Source organism: Dendrobates tinctorius, unplaced genomic scaffold (assembly GCF_039654945.1).
Source record: "Dendrobates tinctorius isolate UK_male_01 unplaced genomic scaffold, ASM3965494v1 ptg000125l, whole genome shotgun sequence".
Taxonomy (NCBI): Eukaryota; Metazoa; Chordata; class Amphibia; order Anura; family Dendrobatidae; genus Dendrobates; species Dendrobates tinctorius.
Window position 1 is genome coordinate 22,761,715 of NW_027361793.1, and position 21,108 is coordinate 22,782,822.

Genomic DNA, 21,108 nt, shown 5'->3' on the forward strand with positions numbered 1-21,108 from the left:
ATTCTCTGATTGTGCAGGCAGATATTTGATTCTTATCTGCTTAATCGACAATCAATTGACAACACTGGTGAACATTTATGCCCCCTGTAATGGACAAATGAGTTTCTTCAATGGTCTGGACAAAAAAATTCAGGAAGTAAAAAGAGGTACCACTGTCCTAGTAGGTGATTTCAACATTGTTCCGGATGGATCACTGGATTCTACTTCTCCCACTAGATCCTTATTCCCTGAACTCAAACGCTGGCTTTGTAACCATGAATATTTAGACGTTTTTAGGTGTCTCAACACATCCTCTTTGGAATATACTCACTTCTCAGAGGCACACAAATCTTTTTCCAGAATTGATTTATTCTTAACAGACACATTCTCAATTTCAAAATTTAAAAAAATAGAAATTCTACCCAAAACATTTTCAGACCACTCCCCAATTGTTGCTGAGATTTCTCTTGGTAGGTCGGCCAAATTTAAATCTCAGTGGAGATGTGATTCATCACTTCTATTCAACCCAAACCTAAAAAAGGAAATAGAATTGGCTTTAAACAATTATTTTATGGAGAATGACATAAACAACATATGCCCATTTACCCTATGGAATGCTCACAAAGCAGTGATTAGAGGTGTAATGACCCATTTAGCCTTCACCAAAAAAAAGATAAGTAAGGAAAAAATACATAAAATACAATCAGACTTAAAAAATTTAGAAGAAACCATACAAAAATCATCCCATATACCACCCAATATCCATTCAGAAATCCTAAAATTAAGAATAGATCTGAGATCGGAACTATTTGGTGAATATGATAAATATGCTAAATCCATGAGGTCTAATTTTTATTCATCATACAACAAGCCGACTAAACTCATGGCACAAAAATTTAGAACAATAAGAATTAAAAGCAGAATCAATAGAATTAAACATAATGGCTCTATACTAGAACATCCCAAGAAGATCGTAGATGCCTTTGCAGAATATTACTCTTCTATTTACAATTTAAAATCAGATCAGGAAACACAGCAACCTGATAGCCAAAGAATTGATGATTTTCTTACGTCTTTAAATTTACCTAAGGTTACCACCCAACAATTATTAAATCTAGAGGCCCCCTTTTCTGCGTCGGAAATTTCAGAAGCCATTAAATCACTCAAAAAGAAAAAAGCTCCGGGACCCGATGGATACTCTAACGAGTATTACCAAACCTTCCAATCTATCTTAACCCCTTATTTGGTCCAAGTTTTTGACAAAGCATCTTGGTCTGGCGCCTTTCCCTCTGAAATGTTACGGGCCAATATAATTCTAATACCCAAACCCAAAGGAGACCTGGAGTCAGTTAAAAACTATAGACCCATTTCATTAATAAACACAGATGTCAAATTATTTTCAAAAATCATAGCTAATAGACTAAAGAACATCCTTCCAAACATTATCCATAAAGATCAGCTTGGATTCATTGAGGGACGCCAGACAATCGACGGTACTAGGAGAACACTGAATCTGATTAATTTCATCAAGAGGAAAAAAATCCCCTCACTCCTTTTGGCTTTAGACGCAGAGAAAGCCTTTGATAGGGTTAATTGGGAGTTCCTAAAAGCAACCTTAAACAAATTCGGCTTTAGTAACAAAATAATAAAAACAATAATGGCACTATATTCAAACCCTTCCGCAAATGTCTATGCAAATAGTCATCTATCCAACCAAATTATGATATCTAATGGTACCAGACAGGGATGCCCACTTTCCCCCCTCTTATTTGCGTTGATAATGGAACCTCTAGCGGAAGCAATAAGAGCTAATGGTGATATTCGCGGTATCCAGATAGGAGACAACCAATCTAAGATCAGCCTCTTCGCTGATGACATTATCCTGAGCTTGTCAGATCCACTGAATTCAATCAAAGAGGTTCTATCAACTATCGAACGTTTTTCTGGGATCTCATTTTACAAAATCAACGAGACCAAATCCAAAATACTAGATTTCTTTCTTAATGATCTTACTATCTCAAACATTAAGAGGATCTCCAGCTTCGATTGGGAAAAGGAGGATATTTCATATTTAGGTATCAGTTTAACTAGAAATTTTAGGAAAACAGTGGAGATAAATTTGCAGAATATTATAAAAAAAACCCAGAACGAATTAAATAGTTTCTCGAGTCAGGAAATCTCATGGGTAGGCAGAATAATTTTATTTAAACTTTTTACCCTCCCAAAAATACTTTATACCTTCAGAGCAATACCATTATTTATCCCATTAAAATATCTCAGGAAGCTTCAGTCCAATATAAATAAATTCATATGGAATAAGAAAAGAGCAAGAGTAGCATCACACATTTTAACTAGAAATAAACTTAATGGCGGACTCGCCCTTCCAAACATAATTAATTATTACTATGCTAATCTAATCAAGCAATCCTTTTTTTGGGTAAATACAAACAATGCTCCAGCATGGGTAGAAATTGAGATGTACTTCAACAAAAATAAAACTCTTCTAAAGGCAATCTTGGAATGTCTTATGTCATCCACCCCTTCATATTATGATTCCCCAACAATTTCTGCAACCCTTTCAGCATGGAAACAATTAGCTAGGCCCCAAATTAAAAAGAGTCAGAGCCAAAGATATGTTCAATTAAAAAATGTTCCTATTAAATTTCTCGGTCTGATAGTGGAAAAAGAAATTCCGGCAGATTGGAACAAATCAGGTATTAGGGTAATAGGAGATCTGTATGACGGTAGGAAATTCTTAAGCAACGAAACACTAAAGACTCAAAAGAATTTTTCTTTCCAGGATTTCAATCTCTTTTCTCTGCTCAAAAAATATATACTAAAATTTATAAGGAAAAAATCATTTATAACGGAATCTACTAGTCTGCTACTTTGTAATCCTAATGTTAAACTCCACTGGAGATCGAGAAATATTTACGATTTCTTAAATGGTTCGGAGGATCTAGAGAAGACCCCATATATGCTAAATTGGGAGAATGATATTAATATTTCAGTCTCTATGGAACAATGGAAACAGGCTTTTAAAAGGACATATTCGTCTAATATTTGCGCCTCTCTACATGAGTCCTTTTATAAATTGATATCTAGGTGGTACTTTACGCCAGTAAAATTAGCCAGAATATTCCCAGGTAGATCTTCAGATTGCTGGAGAAACTGTGGGTTTATAGGTTCGCTTTTGCATGTTTTCTGGGAATGTCCTAATATTAGGCCTTTGTGGTTGGAGATCTCTAGGTTAATTAACGAGGTGACAAAACAAAAAATTACCCTAACACCACAAATGGCATTATTGTCCTTAAATCTTGATGAGATCCATCCTTCCCATATCCCAACAGTCATTCATTTGTTTCTTATAACAAAGAATGCCATAGCATCTCTATGGAATGAAAATGCAACGCCCAAACTCAGTGATATTACTGATAGAATGTCGTTGCACTGTTCATACGAGAAAAGTCATGCTATGGCAAATAACTACTTCGCAACATTCAGTAAAAGATGGAAATCCTGGATATGCTTCGCCTCAGATCAAAATTTATCTGAAATCACTTGCTCCTGATCTCTCCTACTGTGTGATTCAGTTAATTTGCTATTCATTTACGCTGTAATGCTCTTCCCCTGATTATACTTTATAAAGTGAACATTTCCCTTTCAAAACAGAAATAAAGATATATAAACATTACTTTAGTTTATTGTAGGACTATATCGTTGTACCTTAAATATATTACTACTGTTAAGGTATATATATTCTATGTAGGACTATCTTGGTGTACTTCAAATATATTACTACGGTTAAGGTATATATATTTTATATGTTATTATTAGATACTCCTACTGAATACTCATGTTACTACAATACTGTTATTTCTGTATATCCTACGGCTATAGGTATGACGTAAAAATATTACTGTTAATGTTATGTAAAATTTTAATAAAGTTGTTTGAAAATGGAGAAAATTCAAAACATTCATTATTCAATAGTGCCCAAACTATCAAAAACCAGCGGTTTCAATGAACACACATTTCTTGGTAGAATCATGCAGGACTGAAATTTTTGATGTTTTTCTACTCCGCTCATGAGCCCAAACAAGTCTCTAAAAGCATGAGTTTGCAACTACTTTACTTTTGGAGAAAATTCAAAACATTCATTATTCAATAGAGCCCAATAGCAAAAACCAGCGTTTTGAATGAAGAATCACATTTCTTGGTAGAATCATGCAGGATTGAAATTTTTGATGGTTTTTTACTCCTCTCAACAGCCCAAACAAGTTTCTAAAAGGATGAGTTTGCAACTACTTTACTTTTGGAGAAAATTCAAAACATTCATTATTCAATAGGGCCCAAACTATCAAAAACCAGCGGTTTCAATGAACACACATTTCTTGGTAGAATCATGCAGGACTGAAATTTTTGATGTTTTTCTACTCCTCTCATGAGCCCAAACAAGTCTCTAAAAGCATGAGTTTGCAACTACTTTACTTTTGGAGAAAATTCAAAACATTCATTATTCAATAGGGCCCAAACTATCAAAAACCAGCGGTTTGAATCAACACACATTTCTTGATAGAATCATGCAGGACTGAAATTTTTGATGTTTTTCTACTCCTCTCATGAGCCCAAACAAGTCTCTAAAAGCATGAGTTTGCAACTACTTTACTTTTGGAGAAAATTCAAAACATTCATTATTCAATAGAGCCCAATAGCAAAAACCAGCGTTTTGAATGAAGAATCACATTTCTTGGTAGAATCATGCAGGATTGAAATTTTTGATGGTTTTTTACTCCTCTCAACAGCCCAAACAAGTTTCTAAAAGGATGAGTTTGCAACTACTTTACTTTTGGAGAAAATTCAAAACATTCATTATTCAATAGGGCCCAAACTATCAAAAACCAGCCGTTTCAATGAACACACATGTCTTGGTAGAATCATGCAGGACTGAAATTTTTGATGTTTTTCTACTCATCTCATGAGCCCAAACAAGTCTCTAAAAGCATAAGTTTGCAACTACTTTACTTTTGGAGAAAATTCAAAACATTCATTATTCAATAGAGCCCAATAGCAAAAACCAGCGTTTTGAATGAAGAATCACATTTCTTGGTAGAATCATGCAGGATTGAAATTTTTGATGGTTTTTTACTCCTCTCAACAGCCCAAACAAGTTTCTAAAAGGATGAGTTTGCAACTACTTTACTTTTGGAGAAAATTCAAAACATTCATTATTCAATAGGGCCCAAACTATCAAAAACAAGCGGTTTGAATGAACACATTTCTTGGTAGAATCATGCAGGACTGAAATTTTTGATGTTTTTCTACTCCTCTCATGAGCCCAAACAAGTCTCTAAAAGCATGAGTTTGCAACTACTTTACTTTTGGAGAAAATTCAAAACATTCACTATTCAATAGAGCCCAATAGCAAAAATCAGGTTTTGAATGAAGAATCACATTTCTTGGTAAAATCATGCAGGATTGAAATTTTTGATGGTTTTTTACTCCTCTCAACAGCCCAAACAAGTTTCTAAAAGGATGAGTTTGCAACTACTTTACTTTTGGAGAAAATTCAAAACATTCATTATTCAATAGGGACCAAACTATCAAAAACCAGCGTTTTCAATGAACACACATTTCTTGGTAGAATCATGCAGGACTGAAATTTTTGATGTTTTTCTACTCCTCTCATGAGCCCAAACAAGTCTCTAAAAGCATGAGTTTGCAACTACTTTACTTTTGGAGAAAATTCAAAACATTCATTATTCAATAGAGCCCAATAGCAAAAACCAGCGTTTTGAATGAAGAATCACATTTCTTGGTAGAATCATGCAGGATTGAAATTTTTGATGGTTTTTTACTCCTCTCAACAGCCCAAACAAGTTTCTAAAAGGATGAGTTAGCAACTACTTTACTTTTGGAGAAAATTCAAAACATTCATTATTCAATAGGGCCCAAACCATCAAAAACCAGCGGTTTCAATGAACACACATTTCTTGGTAGAATCATGCAGGACTGAAATTTTTGATGTTTTTCTACTCCTCTCATGAGCCCAAACAAGTCTCTAAAAGCATGAGTTTGCAACTACTTTACTTTTGGAGAAAATTCAAAACATTCATTATTCAATAGAGCCCAATAGCAAAAACCAGCGTTTTGAATGAAGAATCACATTTCTTGGTAGAATCATGCAGGATTGAAATTTTTGATGGTTTTTTACTCCTCTCAACAGCCCAAACAAGTTTCTAAAAGGATGAGTTTGCAACTACTTTACTTTTGGAGAAAATTCAAAACATTCATTATTCAATAGGGCCCAAACTATCAAAAACCAGCCGTTTCAATGAACACACATGTCTTGGTAGAATCATGCAGGACTGAAATTTTTGATGTTTTTCTACTCATCTCATGAGCCCAAACAAGTCTCTAAAAGCATGAGTTTGCAACTACTTTACTTTTGGAGAAAATTCAAAACATTCATTATTCAATAGGGCCCAAACTATCAAAAACCACCGGTTTGAATCAACACACATTTCTTGGTAGAATCATGCAGGACTGAAATTTTTGATGTTTTTTCTACTCCTCTCATGAGCCCAAACAAGTCTCTAAAAGCATGAGTTTGCAACTACTTTACTTTTGTAGAAAATTCAAAACATTCATTATTCAATAGAGCCCAATAGCAAAAACCAGCGTTTTGAATGAAGAATCACATTTCTTGGTAGAATCATGCAGGATTGAAATTTTTGATGGTTTTTTACTCCTCTCAACAGCCCAAACAAGTTTCTAAAAGGATGAGTTTGCAACTACTTTACTTTTGGAGAAAATTCAAAACATTCATTATTCAATAGGGCCCAAACTATCAAAAACCAGCGGTTTGAATGAACACACATTACTTGGTAGAATCATGCAGGACTGAAATTTTTGATGTTTTTCTACTCCTCTCATGAGCCCAAACAAGTTTCTAAAAGCATGAGTTTGCAACTACTTTACTTTTGGAGAAAATTCAAAACATTCATTATTCAATAGGGCCCAAACTATCAAAAACCAGCAGTTTGAATGAACACACATTTCTTGGTAGAATCATGCAGGACTGAAATTTTTGATGTTTTTCTACTCCTCTCATGAGCCCAAACAAGTCTCTAAAAGCATGAGTTTGCAACTACTTTACTTTTGGAGAAAATTCAAAACATTCATTATTCAATAGAGCCCAATAGCAAAAACCAGCGTTTTGAATGAAGAATCACATTTCTTGGTAGAATCATGCAGGATTGAAATTTTTGATGGTTTTTTACTCCTCTCAACAGCCCAAACAAGTTTCTAAAAGGATGAGTTTGCAACTACTTTACTTTTGGAGAAAATTCAAAACATTCATTATTCAATAGGGACCAAACTATCAAAAACCAGCGGTTTGAATGAACACATTTCTTGGTAGAATCATGCAGGACTGAAATTTTTGATGTTTTTCTACTCCTCTCATGAGCCCAAACAAGTCTCTAAAAGCATGAGTTTGCAACTACTTTACTTTTGGAGAAAATTCAAAACATTCACTATTCAATAGAGCCCAATAGCAAAAATCAGGTTTTGAATGAAGAATCACATTTCTTGGTAAAATCATGCAGGATTGAAATTTTTGATGGTTTTTTACTCCTCTCAACAGCCCAAACAAGTTTCTAAAAGGATGAGTTTGCAACTACTTTACTTTTGGAGAAAATTCAAAACATTCATTATTCAATAGGGCCCAAACTATCAAAAACCAGCGGTTTCAATGAACACACATTTCTTGGTAGAATCATGCAGGACTGAAATTTTTGATGTTTTTCTACTCCTCTCATGAGCCCAAACAAGTCTCTAAAAGCATGAGTTTGCAACTACTTTACTTTTGGAGAAAATTCAAAACATTCATTATTCAATAGAGCCCAGTAGCAAAAACCAGCGTTTTGAATGAAGAATCACATTTCTTGGTAGAATCATGCAGGATTCAAATTTTTGATGTTTTTTTACTCCTCTCAACAGCCCAAACAAGTTTCTAAAAGGATGAGTTTGCAACTACTTTACTTTTGGAGAAAATTCAAAACATTCATTATTCAATAGGGCCCAAACTATCAAAAACCAGCGGTTTCAATGAACACACATTTCTTGGTAGAATCATGCAGGACTGAAATTTTTGATGTTTTTCTACTCCTCTCATGAGCCCAAACAAGTCTCTAAAAGCATGAGTTTGCAACTACTTTACTTTTGGAGAAAATTCAAAACATTCATTATTCAATAGAGCCCAATAGCAAAAATCAGGTTTTGAATGAAGAATCACATTTCTTGGTAAAATCATGAAGGATTGAAATTTTTGATGGTTTTTTACTGCTCTCAACAGCCCAAACAAGTTTCTAAAAGGATGAGTTTGCAACTACTTTACTTTTCGAGAAAATTCAAAACATTCATTATTCAATAGGGCCCAAACTATCAAAAACCAGCGGTTTCAATGAACACACATTTCTTGGTAGAATCATGCAGGACTGAAATTTTTGATGTTTTTCTACTCCTCTCATGAGCCCAAACAAGTCTCTAAAAGGATGAGTTTGCAACTACTTTACTTTTGGAGAAAATTCAAAACATTCACTATTCAATAGAGCCCAATAGCAAAAATCAGGTTTTGAATGAAGAATCACATTTCTTGGTAAAATCATGCAGGATTGAAATTTTTGATGGTTTTTTACTCCTCTCAACAGCCCAAACAAGTTTCTAAAAGGATGAGTTTGCAACTACTTTACTTTTGGAGAAAATTCAAAACATTCATTATTCAATAGAGCCCAATAGCAAAAACCAGCGTTTTGAATGAAGAATCACATTTCTTGGTAGAATCATGCAGGATTGAAATTTTTGATGGTTTTTTACTCCTCTCAACAGCCCAAACAAGTTTCTAAAAGGATGAGTTTGCAACTACTTTACTTTTGGAGAAAATTCAAAACATTCATTATTCAATAGGGCCCAAACTATCAAAAACCAGCGGTTTGAATGAACACATTTCTTGGTAGAATCATGCAGGACTGAAATTTTTGATGTTTTTCTACTCCTCTCATGAGCCCAAACAAGTCTCTAAAAGCATGAGTTTGCAACTACTTTACTTTTGGAGAAAATTCAAAACATTCACCATTCAATAGAGCCCAATAGCAAAAATCAGGTTTTGAATGAAGAATCACATTTCTTGGTAAAATCATGCAGGATTGAAATTTTTGATGGTTTTTTACTACTCTCAACAGCCCAAACAAGTTTCTAAAAGGATGAGTTTGCAACTACTTTACTTTTCGAGAAAATTCAAAACATTCATTATTCAATAGGGCCCAAACTATCAAAAACCAGCGGTTTCAATGAACACACATTTCTTGGTAGAATCATGCAGGACTGAAATTTTTGATGTTTTTCTACTCCTCTCATGAGCCCAAACAAGTCTCTAAAAGCATGAGTTTGCAACTACTTTACTTTTGGAGAAAATTCAAAACATTCATTATTCAATAGAGCCCAATAGCAAAAACCAGCGTTTTGAATGAAGAATCACATTTCTTGGTAGAATCATGCAGGATTGAAATTTTTGATGGTTTTTTACTCCTCTCAACAGCCCAAACAAGTTTCTAAAAGGATGAGTTTGCAACTACTTTACTTTTGGAGAAAATTCAAAACATTCATTATTCAATAGGGCCCAAACTATCAAAAACCAGCGGTTTCAATGAACACACATTTCTTGGTAGAATCATGCAGGACTGAAATTTTTGATGTTTTTCTACTCCTCTCATGAGCCTAAACAAGTCTCTAAAAGCATGAGTTTGCAACTACTTTACTTTTGGAGAAAATTCAAAACATTCATTATTCAATAGAGCCCAATAGCAAAAACCAGAGTTTTGAATGAAGAATCACATTTCTTGGTAGAATCATGCAGGATTGAAATTTTTGATGGTTTTTTACTCCTCTCAACAGCCCAAACAAGTTTCTAAAAGGATGAGTTTGCAACTACTTTACTTTTGGAGAAAATTCAAAACATTCATTATTCAATAGGGCCCAAACTATCAAAAACCAGCGGATTGAATGAACACACATTTCTTGGTAGAATCATGCAGGACTGACATTTTTGATGTTTTTCTACTCCTCTCATGAGCCCAAACAAGTCTCTAAAAGCATGAGTTTGCAACTACTTTACTTTTGGAGAAAATTCAAAACATTCATTATACAATAGGGCCCAAACTATCAAAAACCAGCGGTTTGAATGAACACACATTTCTTGGTAGAATCATGCAGGACTGAAATTTTTGATGTTTTTCTACTCCTCTCATGAGCCCAAACAAGTCTCTAAAAGCATGAGTTTGCAACTACTTTACTTTTAGAGAAAATTCAAAACATTCATTATTCAATAGAGCCCAATAGCAAAAACCAGCGTTTTGAATGAAGAATCACATTTCTTGGTAGAATCATGCAGGATTGAAATTTTTGATGGTTTTTTACTCCTCTCAACAGCCCAAACAAGTTTCTAAAAGGATGAGTTTGCAACTACTTTACTTTTGGAGAAAATTCAAAACATTCATTATTCAATAGGGCCCAAACTATCAAAAACCAGCGGTTTCAATGAACACACATGTCTTGGTAGAATCATGCAGGACTGAAATTTTTGATGTTTTTCTACTCCTCTCATGAGCCCAAACAAGTCTCTAAAAGCATGAGTTTGCAACTACTTTACTTTTGGAGAAAATTCAAAACATTCACTATTCAATAGAACCCAATAGCAAAAATCAGGTTTTGAATGAAGAATCACATTTCTTGGTAAAATCATGCAGGATTGAAATTTTTGATGGTTTTTTACTCCTCTCAACAGCCCAAACAAGTTTCTAAAAGGATGAGTTTGCAACTACTTTACTTTTGGAGAAAATTCAAAACATTCATTATTCAATAGTGCCCAAACTATCAAAAACCAGCGGTTTCAATGAACACACATTTCTTGGTAGAATCATGCAGGACTGAAATTTTTGATGTTTTTCTACTCCGCTCATGAGCCCAAACAAGTCTCTAAAAGCATGAGTTTGCAACTACTTTACTTTTGGAGAAAATTCAAAACATTCATTATTCAATAGAGCCCAATAGCAAAAACCAGCGTTTTGAATGAAGAATCACATTTCTTGGTAGAATCATGCAGGATTGAAATTTTTGATGGTTTTTTACTCCTCTCAACAGCCCAAACAAGTTTCTAAAAGGATGAGTTTGCAACTACTTTACTTTTGGAGAAAATTCAAAACATTCATTATTCAATAGGGCCCAAACTATCAAAAACCAGCGGTTTCAATGAACACACATTTCTTGGTAGAATCATGCAGGACTGAAATTTTTGATGTTTTTCTACTCCTCTCATGAGCCCAAACAAGTCTCTAAAAGCATGAGTTTGCAACTACTTTACTTTTGGAGAAAATTCAAAACATTCATTATTCAATAGGGCCCAAACTATCAAAAACCAGCGGTTTGAATCAACACACATTTCTTGGTAGAATCATGCAGGACTGAAATTTTTGATGTTTTTCTACTCCTCTCATGAGCCCAAACAAGTCTCTAAAAGCATGAGTTTGCAACTACTTTACTTTTGGAGAAAATTCAAAACATTCATTATTCAATAGAGCCCAATAGCAAAAACCAGCGTTTTGAATGAAGAATCACATTTCTTGGTAGAATCATGCAGGATTGAAATTTTTGATGGTTTTTTACTCCTCTCAACAGCCCAAACAAGTTTCTAAAAGGATGAGTTTGCAACTACTTTACTTTTGGAGAAAATTCAAAACATTCATTATTCAATAGGGCCCAAACTATCAAAAACCAGCCGTTTCAATGAACACACATGTCTTGGTAGAATCATGCAGGACTGAAATTTTTGATGTTTTTCTACTCATCTCATGAGCCCAAACAAGTCTCTAAAAGCATAAGTTTGCAACTACTTTACTTTTGGAGAAAATTCAAAACATTCATTATTCAATAGAGCCCAATAGCAAAAACCAGCGTTTTGAATGAAGAATCACATTTCTTGGTAGAATCATGCAGGATTTAAATTTTTGATGGTTTTTTACTCCTCTCAACAGCCCAAACAAGTTTCTAAAAGGATGAGTTTGCAACTACTTTACTTTTGGAGAAAATTCAAAACATTCATTATTCAATAGGGCCCAAACTATCAAAAACCAGCGGTTTGAATGAACACATTTCTTGGTAGAATCATGCAGGACTGAAATTTTTGATGGTTTTTTACTCCTCTCAACAGCCCAAACAAGTTTCTAAAAGGATGAGTTTGCAACTACTTTACTTTTGGAGAAAATTCAAAACATTCATTATTCAATAGGGCCCAAACTATCAAAAACCAGCGGTTTGAATGAACACATTTCTTGGTAGAATCATGCAGGACTGAAATTTTTGATGTTTTTCTACTCCTCTCATGAGCCCAAACAAGTCTCTAAAAGCATGAGTTTGCAACTACTTTACTTTTGGAGAAAATTCAAAACATTCACTATTCAATAGAGCCCAATAGCAAAAATCAGGTTTTGAATGAAGAATCACATTTCTTGGTAAAATCATGCAGGATTGAAATTTTTGATGGTTTTTTACTCCTCTCAACAGCCCAAACAAGTTTCTAAAAGGATGAGTTTGCAACTACTTTACTTTTGGAGAAAATTCAAAACATTCATTATTCAATAGGGCCCAAACTATCAAAAACCAGCGGTTTCAATGAACACACATTTCTTGGTAGAATCATGCAGGACTGAAATTTTTGATGTTTTTCTACTCCTCTCATGAGCCCAAACAAGTCTCTAAAAGCATGAGTTTGCAACTACTTTACTTTTGGAGAAAATTCAAAACATTCATTATTCAATAGAGCCCAGTAGCAAAAACCAGCGTTTTGAATGAAGAATCACATTTCTTGGTAGAATCATGCAGGATTGAAATTTTTGATGGTTTTTTACTCCTCTCAACAGCCCAAACAAGTTTCTAAAAGGATGAGTTTGCAACTACTTTACTTTTGGAGAAAATTCAAAACATTCATTATTCAATAGGGCCCAAACTATCAAAAACCAGCCGTTTCAATGAACACACATGTCTTCGTAGAATCATGCAGGACTGAAATTTTTGATGTTTTTCTACTCCTCTCATGAGCCCAAACAAGTCTCTAAAAGCATGAGTTTGCAACTACTTTACTTTTGGAGAAAATTCAAAACATTCACTATTCAATAGAGCCCAATAGCAAAAATCAGGTTTTGAATGAAGAATCACATTTCTTGGTAAAATCATGCAGGATTGAAATTTTTGATGGTTTTTTACTCCTCTCAACAGCCCAAACAAGTTTCTAAAAGGATGAGTTTGCAACTACTTTACTTTTGGAGAAAATTCAAAACATTCATTATTCAATAGGGCCCAAACTATCAAAAACCAGCGGTTTCAATGAACACACATTTCTTGGTAGAATCATGCAGGACTGAAATTTTTGATGTTTTTCTACTCCTCTCATGAGCCCAAACAAGTCTCTAAAAGCATGAGTTTGCAACTACTTTACTTTTGGAGAAAATTCAAAACATTCATTATTCAATAGAGCCCAATAGCAAAAACCAGCGTTTTGAATGAAGAATCACATTTCTTGGTAGAATCATGCAGGATTTAAATTTTTGATGGTTTTTTACTCCTCTCAACAGCCCAAACAAGTTTCTAAAAGGATGAGTTTGCAACTACTTTACTTTTGGAGAAAATTCAAAACATTCATTATTCAATAGGGCCCAAACTATCAAAAACCAGCGGTTTGAATGAACACATTTCTTGGTAGAATCATGCAGGACTGAAATTTTTGATGTTTTTCTACTCCTCTCATGAGCCCAAACAAGTCTCTAAAAGCATGAGTTTGCAACTACTTTACTTTTGGAGAAAATTCAAAACATTCACTATTCAATAGAGCCCAATAGCAAAAATCAGGTTTTGAATGAAGAATCACATTTCTTGGTAAAATCATGCAGGATTGAAATTTTTGATGGTTTTTTACTCCTCTCAACAGCCCAAACAAGTTTCTAAAAGGATGAGTTTGCAACTACTTTACTTTTGGAGAAAATTCAAAACATTCATTATTCAATAGGGCCCAAACTATCAAAAACCAGCGGTTTCAATGAACACACATTTCTTGGTAGAATCATGCAGGACTGAAATTTTTGATGTTTTTCTACTCCTCTCATGAGCCCAAACAAGTCTCTAAAAGCATGAGTTTGCAACTACTTTACTTTTGGAGAAAATTCAAAACATTCATTATTCAATAGAGCCCAGTAGCAAAAACCAGCGTTTTGAATGAAGAATCACATTTCTTGGTAGAATCATGCAGGATTCAAATTTTTGATGGTTTTTTACTCCTCTCAACAGCCCAAACAAGTTTCTAAAAGGATGAGTTTGCAACTACTTTACTTTTGGAGAAAATTCAAAACATTCATTATTCAATAGGGCCCAAACTATCAAAAATCAGCGGTTTCAATGAACACACATTTCTTGGTAGAATCATGCAGGACTGAAATTTTTGATGTTTTTCTACTCCTCTCATGAGCCCAAACAAGTCTCTAAAAGCATGAGTTTGCAACTACTTTACTTTTGGAGAAAATTCAAAACATTCATTATTCAATAGAGCCCAATAGCAAAAACCAGCGTTTTGAATGAAGAATCACATTTCTTGGTAGAATCATGCAGGATTGAAATTTTTGATGGTTTTTTACTCCTCTCAACAGCCCAAACAAGTTTCTAAAAGGATGAGTTTGCAACTACTTTACTTTTGGAGAAAATTCAAAACATTCATTATTCAATAGGGCCCAAACTATCAAAAACCAGCGGTTTCAATGAACACACATTTCTTGGTAGAATCATGCAGGACTGAAATTTTTGATGTTTTTCTACTCCTCTCATTAGCCCAAACATGTCTCTAAAAGCATGAGTTTGCAACTACTTTACTTTTGGAGAAAATTCAAAACATTCATTATTCAATAGAGCCCAATAGCAAAAACCAGCGTTTGAATGATGAATCTCATTTCTTGGTAGAATCATGCAGGATTGAAATTTTTGATGGTTTTTTACTCCTCTCAACAGCCCAAACAAGTTTCTAAAAGGATGAGTTTGCAACTACTTTACTTTTGGAGAAAATTCAAAACATTCATTATTCAATAGGGCCCAAACTATCAAAAACCAGCGGTTTCAATGAACACACATTTCTTGGTAGAATCATGCAGGACTGAAATTTTTGATTTTTTTCGACTCCTGTCATGAGCCCAAACAAGTCTCTAAAAGCATGAGTTTGCAACTACTTTACTTTTGGAGAAAATTCAAAACATTCATTATTCAATAGGGCCCAAACTATCAAAAACCAGCCGTTTCAATGAACACACATGTCTTGGTAGAATCATGCAGGACTGAAATTTTTGATGTTTTTCTACTCCTCTCATGAGCCCAAACAAGTCTCTAAAAGCATGAGTTTGCAACTACTTTACTTTTGGAGAAAATTCAAAACATTCATTATTCAATAGAGCCCAATAGCAAAAACCAGCGTTTTGAATGAAGAATCACATTTCTTGGTAGAATCATGCAGGATTGAAATTTTTGATGGTTTTTTACTCCTCTCAACAGCCCAAACAAGTTTCTAAAAGGATGAGTTTGCAACTACTTTACTTTTGGAGAAAATTCAAATCATTCATTATTCAATAGGGCCCAAACTATCAAAAACCAGCCGCTTCAATGAACACACATGTCTTGGTAGAATCATGCAGGACTGAAATTTTTGATGTTTTTCTACTCCTCTCATGAGCCCAAACAAGTCTCTAAAAGCATGAGTTTGCAACTACTTTACTTTTGGAGAAAATTCAAAACATTCATTATTCAATAGAGCCCAGTAGCAAAAACCAGCGTTTTGAATGAAGAATCACATTTCTTGGTAGAATCATGCAGGATTCAAATTTTTGATGGTTTTTTACTCCTCTCAACAGCCCAAACAAGTTTCCAAAAGGATGAGTTTGCAACTACTTTACTTTTGGAGAAAATTCAAAACATTCATTATTCAATAGGGCCCAAACTATCAAAAACCAGCGGTTTCAATGAACACACATTTCTTGGTAGAATCATGCAGGACTGAAATTTTTGATGTTTTTCTACTCCTCTCATGAGCCCAAACAAGTCTCTAAAAGCATGAGTTTGCAACTACTTTACTTTTGGAGAAAATTCAAAACATTCATTATTCAATAGAGCCCAATAGCAAAAACCAGCGTTTTGAATGAAGAATCACATTTCTTGGTAGAATCATGCAGGATTGAAATTTTTGATGGTTTTTTACTCCTCTCAACAGCCCAAACAAGTTTCTAAAAGGATGAGTTTGCAACTACTTTACTTTTGGAGAAAATTCAAAACATTCATTATTCAATAGGGCCCAAACTATCAAAAACCAGCGGTTTCAATGAACACACATTTCTTGGTAGAATCATGCAGGACTGAAATTTTTGATGTTTTTCTACTCCTCTCATTAGCCCAAACATGTCTCTAAAAGCATGAGTTTGCAACTACTTTACTTTTGGAGAAAATTCAAAACATTCATTATTCAATAGAGCCCAATAGCAAAAACCAGCGTTTGAATGATGAATCACATTTCTTGGTAGAATCATGCAGGATTGAAATTTTTGATGGTTTTTTACTCCTCTCAACAGCCCAAACAAGTTTCTAAAAGGATGAGTTTGCAACTACTTTACTTTTGGAGAAAATTCAAAACATTCATTATTCAATAGGGCCCAAACTATCAAAAACCAGCGGTTTCAATGAACACACATTTCTTGGTAGAATCATGCAGGACTGAAATTTTTGATTTTTTTCGACTCCTCTCATGAGCCCAAACAAGTCTCTAAAAGCATGAGTTTGCAACTACTTTACTTTTGGAGAAAATTCAAAACATTCATTATTCAATAGGGCCCAAACTATCAAAAACCAGCGGTTTGAATGAACACATTTCTTGGTAGAATCATGCAGGACTGAAATTTTTGATGGTTTTTTACTCCTCTCAACAGCCCAAACAAGTTTCTAAAAGGATGAGTTTGCAACTACTTTACTTTTGGAGAAAATTCAAAACATTCATTATTCAATAGGGCCCAAACTATCAAAAACCAGCGGTTTGAATGAACACATTTCTTGGTAGAATCATGCAGGACTGAAATTTTTGATGTTTTTCTACTCCTCTCATGAGCCCAAACAAGTCTCTAAAAGCATGAGTTTGCAACTACTTTACTTTTGGAGAAAATTCAAAACATTCACTATTCAATAGAGCCCAATAGCAAAAATCAGGTTTTGAATGAAGAATCACATTTCTTGGTAAAATCATGCAGGATTGAAATTTTTGATGGTTTTTTACTCCTCTCAACAGCCCAAACAAGTTTCCTAAAGGATGAGTTTGCAACTACTTTACTTTTGGAGAAAATTCAAAACATTCATTATTCAATAGGGCCCAAACTATCAAAAACCAGCGGTTTCAATGAACACACATTTCTTGGTAGAATCATGCAGGACTGAAATTTTTGATGTTTTTCTACTCCTCTCATGAGCCCAAACAAGTCTCTAAAAGCATGAGTTTGCAACTACTTTACTTTTGGAGAAAATTCAAAACATTCATTATTCAATAGAGCCCAGTAGCAAAAACCAGCGTTTTGAATGAAGAATCACATTTCTTGGTAGAATCATGCAGGATTGAAATTTTTGATGGTTTTTTACTCCTCTCAACAGCCCAAACAAGTTTCTAAAAGGATGAGTTTGCAACTACTTTACTTTTGGAGAAAATTCAAAACATTCATTATTCAATAGGGCCCAAACTATCAAAAACCAGCCGTTTCAATGAACACACATGTCTTCGTAGAATCATGCAGGACTGAAATTTTTGATGTTTTTCTACTCCTCTCATGAGCCCAAACAAGTCTCTAAAAGCATGAGTTTGCAACTACTTTACTTTTGGAGAAAATTCAAAACATTCACTATTCAATAGAGCCCAATAGCAAAAATCAGGTTTTGAATGAAGAATCACATTTCTTGGTAAAATCATGCAGGATTGAAATTTTTGATGGTTTTTTACTCCTCTCAACAGCCCAAACAAGTTTCTAAAAGGATGAGTTTGCAACTACTTTACTTTTGGAGAAAATTCAAAACATTCATTATTCAATAGGGCCCAAACTATCAAAAACCAGCGGTTTCAATGAACACACATTTCTTGGTAGAATCATGCAGGACTGAAATTTTTGATGTTTTTCTACTCCTCTCATGAGCCCAAACAAGTCTCTAAAAGCATGAGTTTGCAACTACTTTACTTTTGGAGAAAATTCAAAACATTCATTATTCAATAGAGCCCAATAGCAAAAACCAGCGTTTTGAATGAAGAATCACATTTCTTGGTAGAATCATGCAGGATTTAAATTTTTGATGGTTTTTTACTCCTCTCAACAGCCCAAACAAGTTTCTAAAAGGATGAGTTTGCAACTACTTTACTTTTGGAGAAAATTCAAAACATTCATTATTCAATAGGGCCCAAACTATCAAAAACCAGCGGTTTGAATGAACACATTTCTTGGTAGAATCATGCAGGACTGAAATTTTTGATGTTTTTCTACTCCTCTCATGAGCCCAAACAAGTCTCTAAAAGCATGAGTTTGCAACTACTTTACTTTTGGAGAAAATTCAAAACATTCACTATTCAATAGAGCCCAATAGCAAAAATCAGGTTTTGAATGAAGAATCACATTTCTTGGTAAAATCATGCAGGATTGAAATTTTTGATGGTTTTTTACTCCTCTCAACAGCCCAAACAAGTTTCTAAAAGGATGAGTTTGCAACTACTTTACTTTTGGAGAAAATTCAAAACATTCATTATTCAATAGGGCCCAAACTATCAAAAACCAGCGGTTTCAATGAACACACATTTCTTGGTAGAATCATGCAGGACTGAAATTTTTGATGTTTTTCTACTCCTCTCATGAGCCCAAACAAGTCTCTAAAAGCATGAGTTTGCAACTACTTTACTTTTGGAGAAAATTCAAAACATTCATTATTCAATAGAGCCCAGTAGCAAAAACCAGCGTTTTGAATGAAGAATCACATTTCTTGGTAGAATCATGCAGGATTCAAATTTTTGATGGTTTTTTACTCCTCTCAACAGCCCAAACAAGTTTCTAAAAGGATGAGTTTGCAACTACTTTACTTTTGGAGAAAATTCAAAACATTCATTATTCAATAGGGCCCAAACTATCAAAAATCAGCGGTTTCAATGAACACACATTTCTTGGTAGAATCATGCAGGACTGAAATTTTTGATGTTTTTCTACTCCTCTCATGAGCCCAAACAAGTCTCTAAAAGCATGAGTTTGCAACTACTTTACTTTTGGAGAAAATTCAAAACATTCATTATTCAATAGAGCCCAATAGCAAAAACCAGCGTTTTGAATGAAGAATCACATTTCTTGGTAGAATCATGCAGGATTGAAATTTTTGATGGTTTTTTACTCCTCTCAACAGCCCAAACAAGTTTCTAAAAGGATGAGTTTGCAACTACTTTACTTTTGGAGAAAATTCAAAACATTCATTATTCAATAGGGCCCAAACTATCAAAAACCAGCGGTTTCAATGAACACACATTTCTTGGTAGAATCATGCAGGACTGAAATTTTTGATGTTTTTCTACTCCTCTCATTAGCCCAAACATGTCTCTAAAAGCATGAGTTTGCAACTACTTTACTTTTGGAGAAAATTCAAAACATTCATTATTCAATAGAGCCCAATAGCAAAAACCAGCGTTTGAATGATGAATCTCATTTCTTGGTAGAATCATGCAGGATTGAAATTTTTGATGGTTTTTTACTCCTCTCAACAGCCCAAACAAGTTTCTAAAAGGATGAGTTTGCAACTACTTTACTTTTGGAGAAAATTCAAAACATTCATTATTCAATAGGGCCCAAACTATCAAAAACCAGCGGTTTCAATGAACACACATTTCTTGGTAGAATCATGCAGGACTGAAATTTTTGATTTTTTTCGACTCCTGTCATGAGCCCAAACAAGTCTCTAAAAGCATGAGTTTGCAACTACTTTACTTTTGGAGAAAATTCAAAACATTCATTATTCAATAGGGCCCAAACTATCAAAAACCAGCCGTTTCAATGAACACACATGTCTTGGTAGAATCATGCAGGACTGAAATTTTTGATGTTTTTCTACTCCTCTCATGAGCCCAAACAAGTCTCTAAAAGCATGAGTTTGCAACTACTTTACTTTTGGAGAAAATTCAAAACATTCATTATTCAATAGAGCCCAATAGCAAAAACCAGCGTTTTGAATGAAGAATCACATTTCTTGGTAGAATCATGCAGGATTGAAATTTTTGATGGTTTTTTACTCCTCTCAACAGCCCAAACAAGTTTCTAAAAGGATGAGTTTGCAACTACTTTACTTTTGGAGAAAATTCAAATCATTCATTATTCAATAGGGCCCAAACTATCAAAAACCAGCCGTTTCAATGAACACACATGTCTTGGTAGAATCATGCAGGACTGAAATTTTTGATGTTTTTCTACTCCTCTCATGAGCCCAAACAAGTCTCTAAAAGCATGAGTTTGCAACTACTTTACTTTTGGAGAAAATTCAAAACATTCATTATTCAATAGAGCCCAGTAGCAAAAACCAGCGTTTTGAATGAAGAATCACATTTCTTGGTAGAATCATGCAGGATTCAAATTTTTGATGGTTTTTTACTCCTCTCAACAGCCCAAACAAGTTTCCAAAAGGATGAGTTTGCAACTACTTTACTTTTGGAGAAAATTCAAAACATTCATTATTCAATAGGGCCCAAACTATCAAAAACCAGCGGTTTCAATGAACACACATTTCTTGGTAGAATCATGCAGGACTGAAATTTTTGATGTTTTTCTACTCCTCTCATGAGCCCAAACAAGTCTCTAAAAGCATGAGTTTGCAACTACTTTACTTTTGGAGAAAATTCAAAACATTCATTATTCAATAGAGCCCAATAGCAAAAACCAGCGTTTTGAATGAAGAATCACATTTCTTGGTAGAATCATGCAGGATTGAAATTTTTGATGG